This window comes from Synchiropus splendidus, chromosome 12, assembly GCF_027744825.2.
Source record: "Synchiropus splendidus isolate RoL2022-P1 chromosome 12, RoL_Sspl_1.0, whole genome shotgun sequence".
NCBI lineage: Eukaryota > Metazoa > Chordata > Actinopteri > Syngnathiformes > Callionymidae > Synchiropus > Synchiropus splendidus.
The window spans coordinates 12941350-12955965 of NC_071345.1; the positions used below are offsets into that span (position 1 = coordinate 12941350).

A 14616-nucleotide genomic window follows, 5' to 3' on the forward strand; every position below is an offset into this window, starting at 1 on the left:
CGCTTGGTTCCCTATTGTGGTCTGTTTTTTTGCTGAGCCTCTTGCTTTTGTTCAGGGTTTCCTCCGTGTTTGTTGTTGTTGTTAGCATCCCAGCTGCGATGTTTTTCACTACACAATGGCCAGGGTTTCCACTACTCTGAATGTACTTGAAATTCTTATAACATCGAAATTCTTACACAAATATTTTCAATACATTAAAAGAGCTTTAGTTTAAATAAGGTGATATAAAAACTAGATTATAGCCACCATCGTGATTTATTGTGCCATTGTCAAAGTGATGCAAAATAAATAATATTTTGTTGTTTAAATGTATGTATGGGTCCATCATTTGATTCACTAATATGCCAAATTCATTTTTCATCTTTTTGTGGCAAATATTCTTATATGATTAAAAAAAATAAATCTTGAATTAAATAGATTACGTTTTTAATCGAAACCCACCCTTATTAAATTATATATATATGTGTGTGTGTGTAAAATTGAAAAAAAGATTATCAATAAAATAATGCCATGTTAAAAATATATTAACCAAAATATATCGCTAAACATCATAAACATTATGTTTATTCAACTAATCTAAAAGTAAATATGCAATTAATTTGTTTCCAATTTCTCACTGTGTTTCACAATCTAAAGTGTAGCCATAAACACAAATATGAAATAAGAAAAGTGCAGCCTGTGGCTTCCAGTCTGGCTGATGCCTTGTGACTATCGTTCTCTTAAATCGCTTCTTGAGCGCCGTCCTGCCAGTGATGGTCGCACCGCCTGCACAGCATAAATTGTCTCCACCGTCTTCTTTGATCCCTGACATGAACATGGCTTCCAGCTGAAGCCGCTCCATGTGGAGTACCGATGGAGCATCAACCTCCACTTTGTTGTTGAAAGAACATGGGTACGTCTCGTGAAAGACTCTGGCATCGACCTGCGAATCGCTTCTGATCATTCACCTGAAAAATTCAGTGGAAACGTTGACACGACACGAATGGAATAATGATGTCTTGTTTGGAGTTCAGTCAAGAATGTACACAGGGATATTGACGATAGAAGATGTGCGGTTTTGCAAGTGCAACTCAAGAAAATGGAATAAGGGACTTGTAATGGAGCTGGAATAAAATCCTCCACCACTACGGTAATAGATTTTGCTATAAAACTGTCTAACTGTGCGTCTAATTTTCTTAATAACTTGACTTTTACACAAAAAAAAATAAATAAAATGAAGCTAAACTAAATTGGTATGAACAGTCCTTTCCTCTAAATCTGAAATGCAGCGTCAAGTTTATTATGATTATTATGATTATTATTATTATAAGACTGCAACCTAAAATCAAAACATTTTATTCAACTAAAATGTGAACACAAACTGATTCTTTTTTTTATTTTTTCACACAGATTCCGGATATGCAAAAAAAAAAAGCATTGCTGCCTCCTCGCTCACTATTTTGGACTGTGTCTCAGCGCTCCTCCTTTGAGCGGAAACATACTCTGTGAGTCGGATGGTTCCGAAATAACTGAGGTGATCTGTTGTGTTACGTTGAAGCTTAAATCTGGAAGCAAGCTGTACAATCCAGCTCCTGAACTGGTCACATTACACCACTGGTTATGAGGCTTTAAACAGTTGTGGCATCAGAGCATGGCTTGGTACACACTTCCATGCTGGATTAGTCATTACTCACATCAAAGTCCTGACACAGAGAACACATTTCCAGGGATCTTCGAGCTCCAGTTATTGATTTGTTGTGACTGTCATGCTGCTTGCGGACCAGGTCAGAACACAGTGACGCCATTAAATTCTGTGTGTAATTTGCCGGTGTACAGACTCGACTGAATCCCCTGGAACGAAACAGTCCTGTCCAATATCAGTACCTTTTTTGCTATTAATATTATTAGTAGTAGTGGAAGTAGTAGTTGGTATGTGCATTTGGGGTAGTTCTGTCTTTACTATGGAAACAACCTCAATATTATCAGTTTGAAAAACACAGAAAGGTAGGAACAAATCCCATTTCAGCATGGGCCCTTCTTTTTTTTCTTGCTCTCAGTTTGCTCTCCACAACCTAGGTACTGCAAAGTCTCACGCACCTAAGTTATACACAATACATTGGCTGATGAAACATAAGGCAGACTCACACCCAATGCCAGCCTCACCTCTATGTGCAGTCAAGTCTCTCTGCTTTTATCTGCCAGGTCTAATAACACTGAAGTGCAGCAGCGAAAAAAAAAAAAAAGAAATTCCCAGCGCCACGGCATCATTTTGGCTGCTTAGCATTCCTGCAAATACACGGCAGAAACATTATGGTAGCAGATTATTTATTTTCGAACAAGAGGCAATTCACTAGTCTGGGTCCAATGGGAGACGCTAAAATGTGTTGCTGGTGCAGAGAAACAGCAGGACTTGAAAGATGAGCGGGCGAGAGGCTGAAGTGAATAACAAAAACCTCATTACTGACAACTTCATTATCCAGTGGAGCACATGGCAAACAGCTTTTTATAAATATTGCCCTTGCTACAATAACCGCATGGTTTCCCACTTATTTATAGCCTCAACAACAGGAGTTGCATGGTAAAGGTTAACTGAAGGTCATGTGTTTAAGTCCTCATTTCCCTTTGCCCTATACACGCAGCTGGTTTCCAAACTAAGTACGACGTTCTATTATTTAAGCAAACAGTCAGTGACATCTCCAGTTCATAGAAAATGCTGTTTGATGGATCAGAGAGGGAGTCATTTTAGTGGTTATGACAGATTAGATAGAATTTAAAATGGTCCTGCTTGCAAGTGGAGGGCAGGCATTTACTCATGCAAATGTAGAAACATACAAAGACTAATAAGTTGTGAATTGAATTACTTTTTTTGCTCTGCATTTGTGTCTCACATCATATCAATATCAGCTGCATTAGCTGAGCAGACAACACATTTGGAAGCGTTGATATGTCGGGGTGCTACTCGAGAGTGAAAGGATTAATGGGGGCACACCTCACCTTGGTGAACTGTTGTCGTTACAAATACCCTTTTAGTCACCTGCTGTCAAGAGTGATGTATCACACTTTTCATCCATAATAAAGAGACGTGCAACGTGCAAAACAGTTAAAATTTAAAGAAAATGGCATTTGGATCATGCATTTACAGAACAGGGGTACAGCCACACTCGACCAGTCCCTTGCGAGGACTCACCAGAGGAATTTTCAAATCACAAAAAAAGCATAACTAGTAACTAAAGCATAAAGTAACTAAACTAAATTAGTATGAACATTTATTTTCAGTCCTTTCCTCTGACTCTGAAATGCAGCTTCACGTTTATTATTATTATTATTATTATTATTATTATTATTATTATTATAAGACTGCAACCTCAAACCAAAACATCTTATTCAACTGATATCTGAACATAAACTGATTTTTTTTTTTTTGGTTTGTAGACAGATTCCGGAAATTCTGCCTCCTCGCTCACTATTTTGGAGTGTGTCTCAGCGAGTGGAAACATACTGGGGCGGATGGTTCCGAAATAACTGAGATGATCTGTTGTGTTACCTTGAAGCTTCAATCTAAAAAAATACAAATTAAAAAATAAACACAGCAAAAAATAAAATGTCTTAAAGTATATAGTCAAGTTAGTGTTTAAAACTACAGCTTCTTAAATCTTAAAAAAATAAATAAAAATATGGGGGGGAAGCAGAGAAAAGCACAGCATTACAGAGTGAATGCCTTTCTGAAATGTTTTGTTTTGTATATATTGATATGGTATAAGTAAAGAGGTCAAAATGTAGATGAAGATTAAGTATTCAGAATATTTTTGTGTATTTAAGTGAGTATTATTTCTGCAGAAGAAAAAAAAATACTAAAACCGTGGTAAATCCACATTTCTGCAGCCTTACATGACAAAATACTTTGACAGTATATGGAAATTAACAACAGAATCAAAATTCCAAAACATGATTAAAATTCATTTCACGATTGTTCCCTAAAAGAGAAAGCAGTTCCACGAATTAAGCGATTTCCCCTTGGCCCAACAGCGTAAAAGCAAAGTGAGATAAACAAGAGAGAGTTGACACAACATTTTAAAACGCTTGTGCCAATATGAGGAGATAGGAAACTCATCTTTTAAACACCCAGTTTGAGTCCAACAGAAAAAGACGAACGGCAAAAGGAAGCTACCATCGTCTCTCCATCTCTGGGATGGAGTGGAATCAAGAAACTCAAGTGAGACAGTCTGTCTGGTCTTCAGGGACACAAATAATTTGGCTGAGAATGTCACAGTCTTGCAAAGGGAACCATAGTCATGCTTCCAACTGAAGATGTTTTTTTTTTTTTTGAGATTTTTTTTTTTTTTTTATCCTAACATAAATACAATAATTTGAATTTAATTAAAAAAAAAAAAAACGCATTCCATTCTCTGCCTCTGCTTGTTGTTCACTATATTAGTACGACTTGAGAACAATAAAATGAAAACTTTAGTTTGTTCTCTAGTGAAACTCTCAAAACATTCACTCTCACATAGTCTGCCTTCTTCTGCCGCTTATCCGGGGTCGGGTCGCGGAGGCAGCATTTGGAGCAAGGAAGCCCAAACTTCCCGGTCCGCTCAAACCTCCCCCAGCTCTTCCCGGGGGATCCCGAGGCGTTCCCAGGCCAGACCGGAGACATAATCTCTCCAGCGAGTCTTGGGTCTTCCCCGGGGTCTCCTCCCAGTAGGACATGCCCGGGGAGGCGTCCAGGGTCCAGGGGGCAGCCACCTCAGCTGGTTCCTCTCGATGTGGAGGAGCAGCGGCTCCACCCCGACATATAGTCTGGCAAGGCATTCTTAGTGATACTAAACCTAAATATCAGTGCAAAAAGAAAAGCTCCTTCAGTCCTTGAGTCCAGTGGGAAACATAGTCCACACATCGCCTCCGTGCTCAGACATCAGCAACAGTCGTGGGAATCCTAATTCTAATTTCTCATGAGTGAGTCGCAGCAAGTCCGTGTATAGAAACACGGATCTACGGTGAGCGCTCAGATGGAATCTTGTTGTCACTTGGCAAATCCCCCCGTGACATCACATCGCACACCACCAGTGACTCATGAAAGATGTTCCTCCGATCACAGGTTACATCCACACCATCAATCCTCAAGATTAATACGCCCGGGGAGATGAGTTATTCAATAATTCATTGTGTAATATTTGCCTGCAAATTAATCCTTATTCGATGTGACAGGCAGAATTAAATGATTGCTTCCCAGGTAATTTGGACTTAATTATTCTCCTTACAAGCATGACGTTGGCTGCAAACGTAAAGGGTGTTTTTGTGTTCCCGCCAGATGCTGTGCCGTTCTCCAAAAGTCTTCTGAAAGATCCCATTGACGCACAGCGTTCAAAGTCAACTCAGATGAAGGGGGTGCGAAGGTGCATGTCTAAATATGGATTCTCATGTGGTCTGTCGCCTACTTTCTTTTCAGATTCTTTTCCATGCACCGATCTGGCCATCATGGCACATGCTTCAACTGCTGTATGGCACTTCTTCCATCCAGATAGTTCCCTTCTTCTTCCCATGTGAAACAGAAGACTTGTGTATCCAGCAGATCAGAGGTCTGCAGTGGCAACGTGACGCAGCACAGTTCCTCCATCCTCCGCTGGAAATCCAGCTTCCACTGCTACATTCACAAGAGCACGTCCTCCACAATCTGAATGAATGTATTATGATCGAAGATCAAATCGTGCCAGTTTACATGACTCTTCCGACGCATTCCTTCCTGGATTCAGTTAGTGACATGTTACTGATGTCACCGTTTTCGGGATTTTGATCTCCCTACTGACAGCAGAGGTCGGTGTGAACACAATTATTCATTATAGAAATATATACAGTATATATATAAAATATATATAATTCTGTGCACATGCATTTGTTTACAGAACACATTGTGTTCACACCGACCTAAATATTGCAAGGTAGGTGACCCCTGACACTACGTACAGTAGTGTCAATCCGAACAAAATTTTAGATGGAGGACGAGTTCACATGAAGCATTTGCTTTCAGATCACACATTTATTATTTATTGAGATTATAGTGGTCCAATGATCATGAAGGAAATAAAGACATGATGGGTAGATGACACAGTATGGAAGGGTTGGTGAGGTTTCATGAAACAGTGACCTGATTCTCAGAGGCCACCGGATGACACCGTCTGCTGTACAATGACATGATGAAACCTCACATTATGTGTAAACCCAGAGCGCCATCTAGTGGCCTCTGAAAATTAGACTGCAATACTGTTTCATGATACCACATCGACCCATCATTTAAAAAAAAACAACACACATACAAAGCATTGCTACAATTATTTAAGAATGACTGTCATACGCAGTGCCTACTATAAAAAAGATGTTAGTTCACAACATTAAATGACTTTGTGATCTGCAAAAATGTAGTTGATGCGCTGGCCAGCAAGCTTGAACTCACTCATGACCCTTTTTCCGCATGTAACTGACACTCCCTTATTCAAGGAAACTGTTGGCTGCAGTAGTAAATGACGTAGGAGGGGTACAGTGGCAGAAGAGGCCAAAGTACTCTCACTTTAACTGTCGTGCTGGTGTGAATTTGAATAGCAAACAGGTTTTCTCCAGTGTGTGGAAGGAAGCGGAGGGTATGTCCGTGTGATATTTTAGAATTACATTGGCCACATTTTCTACCCTCCATGAGACACTAAGAAGCAGGAGGTGAACAACTTAAATTGCTTAAATGGAATATTTAAATGAATACATGCATTTTGTGTATTTCATTCTAAGCCATCACCGGTAAGAGCAACTCAGCTGATCCAGCATGTGTTGACCTACATAAGTATTTACTCCCAAAATTAGCACCCCAGTCTGCACAGCTCAGCATTTCAGACCTTCAGAGGTTCTTCATAAAGGAGCAGCTACACATGATCCTCGGCAGCTCAACTTCTGTTCTGGCCTGAAGCAGCTGCAGAGCTTGTAGCAGCCGTTCGAGCTGAAGGTCAATTGATTAGGAAAGTAAAAAAATGGACAGGAATTAATTCAGGTTCGGCTGTTAAACCCCGTCGTGAACTTTAATTACAAGAGCCTGCCGAATGGAAACAGTCATACTTCACCGGCCTCAGTTCCACTTGTTTTTTTCGTTTTTTTCTCTCCCCACTAACATTTGATAGATGGAGGAAATTATGAAAACAACACGCACTGTGACATTTTAAAGTGCAACTTGAAATCTAGCAACATGTCGCTGGAGGAGAAAGTTATGGATTGATTTATTACCTGAGTGACCACACGTCCAGACATGTAATTCCTCAGAAACAGAGTCGGCGTGGCTCATGCTTTCAAGTGGAGTGGAGGTCGCAATAGGGCATTGCTGCTGAAGGAATCCACATCAGGTGCATCTGTTTCTGTTTCTCATGTCCATGATGCTATAATGCAAAGGTCTTCACCTGTGTTGATAGTCAGTCCACTGCTGCTTGTTTGAGAATGGTTCACTGGCATCTGCTTGACTCTGGCATTTTAAGAACCAAGATGATAAACTTATACTATAATAGTTAAACAGACAAGGAATAAATGTTTGGATTTGATGGGGACTCTGCATTACTCTTGTTTTACCGACCTGCTTGCGTAACACCACTGGTATCATTGAGATCATTTGAATTTGAATATGAATGTTATCAACATTTCAAAACCTAAAAAAATATATAACTATATGATGCAAAAAAAGCTTTGAAAACAGAAAACAGAGTTGCAGCAATCTCTGGCAAACCTCAGTAATCTGGATAAACGTTAGACACTAAATTCCAGCCTCTAAATGGTATTGAAGTGTTGGTGAGGTTTCATGAAACAGTGTCCTGATTTTCGGAGGCCACCAGATGGCACTGTCTGCCATATATTGTTTGGTCCGGAACAACAAAATTCAAAGTAACCGTACATCATTTCTAAACCAAGAGCGCTGTCTGGTGAGAGTGTTTCATCAAACTGCTATACTGTCTCATGATACCACATCGGCCCATCACTACTAAATAGAGTCTGAGAAATGAATAAGTTCAAGAGAAACACTGCAATATTGCTGCTAGTAGTAAATTCTTATCACTTCCTGACTAGATAAGGCATGGCAGACATATTTTTACCGACATTTTAGATCATACATTCGACTTCAAACTGGCAAATAAAATATATTGCAAAAAAATTAAGTGATAGAAAATATCAAATAGTGTTTCAAGTTTTTAAATCTTGTGAAAACAAGTCGGTGAATGGAAACACATCCACGTACATAGAAAGCCAATGCTCGGATTTGATTTAGCTCACATGGTTGTCGTCCTAATGATGGTCACAGCCTCTTATTTACCTCTTAATCATTGCAAAACAATGTATTAGTTGAGACTCAACACCTTCAGAGGCAGATTCATTAGAGCCATTTGTTTCCGAGGAAGAGCGAGGCTCAACACGGAAGCATTATCACGGTTCCATGATGAAGAAAAAGCTGTCAGGTGGTGGCACTTGTTGTTCAGGCCCACATTGCTTCATGGAACTGTCCAACACTGCCACTGAAACATTAACGTTGTCAGCAGCTACTGTCTTATAGAGGACAAATGCTACATTATTCAAATTACCATCTTCATTGCGGAGATATTTTTAAATCACCAGTGAATAAAATGTCAAAGTGAAAGTTAACACCTGCGCTGTTGAGCCCACAGAAAAGCTCGTGTTTGCTGCTGCTGTTGCTCACACCTCTACAAAACACTATAGTTTGTGTCGTACAACCCACTCACTTTCTGTTTACACAAAGCCCGTCTGCTCTTACCCAATCTACATCCAGCTGCAGCGCAATGTGAAGAAACGTGCAGGATTTATCGAGAGGCTTAGAATATCCCACCAACAGATATTTTTCTCCGAACCAGGAGAGCGGTGACACAGACACAGTGTTCACTTCAAAGCCAGTTCATAAAGTTAATCTCAGAGAAACTCAAGTATTTCACATCCCTAAACCAGGCAGGGCTGGATGTATCTTGATCTTATTTCGACTACATTCTAGATTATGGATGACTAACTATTTTCTATTTATATCTGTTTGGTTATCACGTATTTTCCAATGTTTTTTTTCCTATATTAATTTGTATCTATTAATCATTTACTACATTTGTTTTTCTTTCATATGTTTTGTTCCACAAAAAAAAAAAAAATTACCATTATCAGATTTTTTTCTTTTTCAATTATGTAAAAAAAATCTAAAATGACATAATAATAATAATAATAATAATAATAATAATAATAATAATAATAATAATAATAATAATAATAATAATAATAATAATAATACAGTTTTGAAATTAAGCCATCGACAACAGTCAGCTATTAAACAAGTCGGGAGATATCCATTAAGTCTATCTGAAATCAGACATTAAATAGCCTTCTCATGTATCACAAAGTTTCATTTCACTTTCTCTGCACTTTACTCAACGTTAACTAATTGGCAAAATGCTCAGCAGCCGAGTTAATCTGCCTCCTGCATTACAGTGAGCCACAGCGATGGCAGATCAGAGGTCTGCAGTGGCAACGTGACGCAGCACAGATCCTCCATCCTCCACTGGAAATCCAGCTTCCACTGCTACATTCACAACGTCCTCCACAATCTGAATGAATGTATTATGATCGAAGATCAAATCGTGCCAGTTTACATGACTCTTCCGACACACTCCTTCCTGGAGTCAGTTAGTGACACGTTACTGATGTGGTCGTTTTCGGGATTTTGATCTCTCTACACTGCCACCTGTAGTTTTGGAATGTCCTGACTCAAGTCCACCCTCCTTTCGATTCAGTCATTGAGGTCTGAAGGAACGCAGCGCAGAAATACACTTCATTATCAGTCAATATTAGCACAGCAACTTTAAATATCTGTGACTATGAGAATGGTTTCAAGACGTGCACGATCATGCTAGGACCCAAGCTATATGCTGACACGTAGCATAAGTGAGATACTGACCAGTCTAAAGAATTTTACTGTTCTTACTGCTTCTCAAACAGGGAAAAAGTTTCTTCAGATTGCTCCAACCTGCTGCTTTGAGTGGACGTTTATATACGTGTTTCACACAGGAATGAGTCTCTCACTATACAAAGTTGTTGAAGTTTTACAGACCATTCTTCTTTTTAAGAACAAAACTTTTGTTGATTTCTTCTTTCCTTTTCTTTCTTTCTATCGTTTTTTTCCTCATAACCGAGACGGAAATGAAGAAAAGGGGGATCAAGATCCCAGCGCACAAAGTGTCACCATCTCCTTTCTCCATCTGTCTGCCCATCCTTCCGGGGGCTAATTATCCTAATCCCTAGAATCCAGCGAGGAGAACGGTGGCACATACTTCGCTCCCCGCACACTTGCATTTCGCCTCCCAGTTAAAATGAGGAAATTAATTACCGCCTGCTCGGCTGCTGCTGGGACTGGAAGGGGAGTCTAGTCGTGTGGCAGGCTGCTGTTCCTGAACACTTCACATCATGTAACCTCTTACAAATGGTTGCACTCTTCCGCCAAATATTGACGTCCCTCTTTTTTTTTTTAAAGTGGAATTTCATCCTTATGAGTTTGATAGTTAAGCCACATACAGTGATGAAGATGATGATGATGATGAGGTGAACATTATGACTGATACGGTGTCAAAATTCAAACGTACAGACATGAGGATTGAAACTTGGACTCCGCCACGTCAAAGATAGTTTAAGCAAAAAGTGTCAATGAGCACATCCGTTTGAGAGGTTCCCCTCATCTCACCACATGTCACATTGCTGCGCACTCTGTTTTTATTGCAAGGCATTATGCAAATGAGCCACATTTCCATCAGCATCGGAGCTCTAAAAGCAAAAGTAAGATTGATTCTGACACAATTAGGATGACTACGACTGCAGGCACCTGCAGCGGCAGATGAGAGGATTGTCGAAGACAAAGAAGTTGTTCACAACAAAACAATATATGGATAGAAGAACTACATTTAAATGGAGTTTTGGAATAATCTGAAGTCGGCAGACACAATGAGTTTGTCTCTGAGGACAGAAAAATGGGTGAAGAAACATGCATTTATCAGATATCAGACCTCTACGTTGTGATAAATATAGTGTTGATGAAGTAAATTTACGACCAAGACAAGTTAACAAAGGACGTTACAAAATTAAGAATGCATAACTAAATTTTCAATACATTATTTTACTTTATTTTGCAGGACTGATGTGATTCTGAAGTATCTTGAACTGATATTCACCCATTCATTGGTTTATTTCCTGCCGGAGATCGACAGCAAAAATACAGTTTGTCGTCTCCGTTCTCAACAAGATACAAGATGCTACAGATGGTCTCATTGTTGTCGAGGACCTTCCACCAGCCTTTGAATTCTGTCCGGTGGCCTTGTGCTTCCTGACAATCTCACAGACATTTTATATAACACAATAAGCTCCTGACCTGTGTGTGCAGACTGGAATGGGGGTCGTCAGTGAGCAGGTTGCCACGGCGACAATCAAACACTGCGAGACGCCGAAAGGTCAGAGTATCGCGCTTTTTTACCGCTCATACAATCTCCTTCATTCCCCAAATTAATCCTCATGACTGAACCTTTCAGAATACAACCCTTATTTCCATCCGTATTTCAGCTGCGCCCTTTCATTTAGTTGAAATGAAATGGGCGATTCTGCCCTGTTCAGTTCAAAATACTTGATGCAGTTTTATTTATTTTGAGTTCAGCATGATGAAGAAGAAAAAAAGTGAGGAAGTCGCAGGCATTTCCTTCTTAAATACACTCATATTGCCTGTGGATGACATTTCAGTAACTCACATTTCCACAATAAGGCTCTAAAGTCTTGGTAAATTGCATTTCAACCACTGTCATTATCATATAATCCTGTTCTCGCCATGGTTATACATTTAAAATCCATTTAGAATTGTAACACGGAGCAGCTTCTGGATGAAACAGAATAGTCATGAAGCTACCACGGTTAACTCGGCCTCACTGATGTGACTACATTTACAGTCAGTTTTGAGTCACTTAGACCTGTTCCCTATGGTCATCCCTCAAAGTGAATGGTGATGTTACTTGATGTATTACGCAGCTTTTAATAATGTCCTGCCATTGTGAACAAGTCGAAAGACGCGGTGGAGGAGACCTGCACCCGACCAGTCACTTGTACATGGAATGAATCAGGACTAAGGGATTTGTGTCGATGCGTTCAAGACCACACACACCGACGACTGAAGCTATACCTTGTTTTTCACCTGTGAGAGCATAAGTAAAGAACTGAATTTTGCTTTTTATGTTTTATGTTCTGTACATAAAACAAATACAAAGTAAAAATAAATGAAAGTATGATGAGACACAAGTCATGTACAAAGGTAACGTGACCAGAACCTCCTGTTAACAGGAACAGCTTGTACCCCTCGGCTGTCAGACTGTTGAATTCGTGATCAGCCTTTATTGTTTGTGGGTTATTTTATTGTTTTTTTTTTTTTTTTTTATTGACAGCACTTTATTCTGAAGCACTTTCCTAGTTGGTGGGATCCCCACTGACCATGGCAATAAATTTGGTTCTGATTCTGATTCTGAAATATATATATACTGACATGGAATCCAATAAAAGGCAGAATATTAGGCGATTGATATCCATCTACATTTCCTAATTGAAGCACAAAATGGTGGCAGGGAATATAATTATATCTAAACATATGAGTACACACACCAAAAAAACAGTGAGAATTCCCTGTACATTTAGCAGAGTGCCATCAAAGACCCAATTATCCGAGCTGTTATTTTTAATCGCAAGAAGTTGGATCCGCTACAAGGGAATTTGGACCAAAGACGGATGTGCCCAAGTCCCCATTTAAAGTAAAAAGATAAGCAGCGGCGTGGCAGCCAAGAGTGTTTTTTTTTTTTTTTTTTGTAAGTCATCTTTGCATCAGTGAAGAAGCAACTTCGTTTCTCCCCGAAACACGATTTGAAAGCAGCGTCTCATGACCTTGATGAGTGTCCCCCCTCCTGCATCCATGCCTTTTAGCATTCCGCTGGAATCTTAACGTTGCACTTGACTTCCAGAGATGTGATCCCACCTTCACATATCCTCATTAGGGATCCTTGCACCGATCATTAGCGCCTTAAGTGCCTTTAATTGATAGTCATCTCTCATCGATGACTTTCCCGTTATTTGCTGACTAGTCCTTGGACTTGTTAGCCCCACAATTACCCACTCTGAAACCCTTTTACCCCTGAGTAGGTCGCAGTCATGTGTTAAAATGATGATGATGATGCTCATTCACCCCGTCGCAATTGGAGTGTTTCAATATGTTAAAACATAGAAGTCGCATCTGGCCAATGTTTTTATATAAAGCGTCACAGCCGCACACTTAAACACGTTTTTTTTACTTCCAGGGATGATGCTGTGAGGAGATGTCGACATAGGAGAAGATTCTGTGTTAAGTGTACCTTTGTTCATCGTGCCCCTCCCATGATAGCTAGAATTGGTGCAATAGCAGCACTATAATGTAACCCTGGATTTCCTCGCACAGCCGATAAAGGACTGGAGGCGGAGTCACGTCGTTTTCAATTCCATCTGAAGCTGAGCGGAACAAATCAGCAGCCGTATGGATTGAGCTGTCAAAAGTACAATTAAAACTACCAAGAACTGAAGTTCTACACACTTCCAAACCCAACACAGAGCAAGGGGCTGCAGTCCATATCATAATGTCCTTCTTTGTCTTTCACAGTAAAAACCAGATGACATCTAAGCATAGTGTTTTGTCCTGAAGTTTTCCCGGATTCACGTCACTTTTCAAAAACTGATTTTCTGTCAGAATGACATCACCACTCCATTAAAAAAAAATAGAAAGATCGAAGATTTAAATTGAAGTGGTGGTCCGCAACCAGGGAGTATATTTCTTACATGAGGAAGTGGAGGTTTGAGTGAGAGTTGGCAGCCCTGTTAAACCTGTGATACTCTGAAGCTGCGGAAGGTGAAGCGTGATATCATGAGTGAGCGCATGCGAACATGCTAACTCAATATTATATCATTGAATAAGGTGGGCGACAAAAGATGATGATAGCCCATTGAATTTGTGAGTGATAACTTCAGGCATCGATGTGTTGACCATCTCTCTCTTTTTGTCGCATTCCCAACTTAGTGCACTGGCTAAGATCAACCCAAACCATCAAAAGTATCGGAACATTTCCAGTTAGATGAAGCATCAGCAGAACATTTAGAAGTTTCAAAACAACATTTAACAGTGAATGCTGACTGTTTACAACACTGCATTTGCAATTGTCGGTTGTCAGTCAAGTAAAGCTGAGATAGTCAACTATCAATTCAGTCCGTAGTTATCGCCCGAGACAAACTGATGGCCAAACCTCTCGCATTCATATTCAGTTTGCATTAATTAGCGATAGAGTATTTCTCTTCATTATGAGAGAGAACCCAGAAATTGGGAAGAATATTCATCTGACTCTCATGTTCCAACACTGCTACATTGTGGTAAATTAGCTGTTGAAATCGTGAACAGATGCTCCGACACTACTGTGTTGTCTATTCACAAATGAGCAAAACAGACAGTTCTTCTTATGACGTTGTTTTTTTCTGCCTCTCTCTCTCGTACAGCAGCAGGAGTTTGGCTGCCAGAGTCTGACCTCCAGG

At 39.8% G+C, this 14616-nt stretch overlaps 1 protein-coding gene across 1 annotated transcript in view; it reads right to left on the minus strand.

Moving 5' to 3' along the window:
* grik3 (glutamate ionotropic receptor kainate type subunit 3) overlaps nucleotides 1-14616 on the minus strand; it is a 94391-nt gene that overhangs the window by 58451 nt on the left and 21324 nt on the right. The window lies entirely within an intron of this gene.